Here is a 1,120-nt window from a genome sequence, read left to right as displayed (position 1 = left end):
CCCTTCCTCCACCCCCCCTCAACGATCGCGAGACTCCCCCTCCCCACCCGGAGCCCGGGCCGGCATCGCACGACCAACTGTTGCCTGAGCGTGGGGCGCGGACGGGGGTGCAGGCGGGAACCCACAGCCCGCGGCCCCCTAAAAATCTCCTTCCCCACACGCCCCCAGCAGTCAGCCTCAGCTCCCCTCGCAGATGTGTGCAGAAAGAATCCTCTTCCCCTTAAATCTGTTCTTTGTACCTCGGGGCGCTCTCCCCTTCTTGCACAAAGAACTTTTCCTCTGCTTATAACTGTACTGTAGAAGGTCTGTCTCACGATTTGCAAAGCCCAGAACCCCTCTGGGGACTTCCCTTTCCCAGGTCCCCAAAGGAGGACTGGTGGTGCTCTTCCCACCTTTGTAAATTCTGCAGAAGGACAAGCACTCCTTCAATCTCTAGATTGCAGCTGCAAACATTCACTTACAAGGCAAAGCGTGACCCGGGTTTTACGTATATTCGCTCTGTTTTCAAGTATGATACCTCTCGGATGGCCAATGTGCAGGAGCCCTTCTTTTGCCTTCACCACTGAATTTTAAAAGTCCTGGGGATCAAGGTCAAGGTCCCCACAGAACCTCGGGCAACTCATGGTAGGTGCCTAATACTAGTAATTGGGTTGAGTTATTGTGATTTTTTGTGTATTTTATTCGTATCCCCATTGTTATTTAGTTGTAATTCAACACCAATAATATGCATGACCACGGATATAAAAGCATTTTGTAAAGGGTATGCAAATGTCAGTTATTAAATACTATTGTTTCTATTTCTCCCCACCGGTTATTTTGATCAATAACGGGAAGATTAACATCTTAGTCTTAAAATTCCAGTCATTAGGGACAAAAGATAGTGAAACATATAAAACACAGTATACCAAACAACAATCACAAAACATACAATTTCCAAAATGAAGCAAGTATTTTCCAAAGTGGAAAGAAATCATGATTAATTTCCCTTAACACACCTTCCTAAATTCCCAATCTGAAATCAAGTGTGATTTCTGCAAAGAGCAGGAAGGCACACAATTGTCTCCCCAATATATCCCTTTTTCCTGGGGATAATACCCTAAATTCCCTTTTGTTTTAAAGC

This window comes from Lipotes vexillifer, unplaced genomic scaffold (assembly GCF_000442215.2).
Source record: "Lipotes vexillifer unplaced genomic scaffold, Lipotes_vexillifer_v1.1 scaffold215, whole genome shotgun sequence".
NCBI lineage: Eukaryota > Metazoa > Chordata > Mammalia > Artiodactyla > Lipotidae > Lipotes > Lipotes vexillifer.
This window is presented reverse-complemented; position numbering follows the sequence as displayed.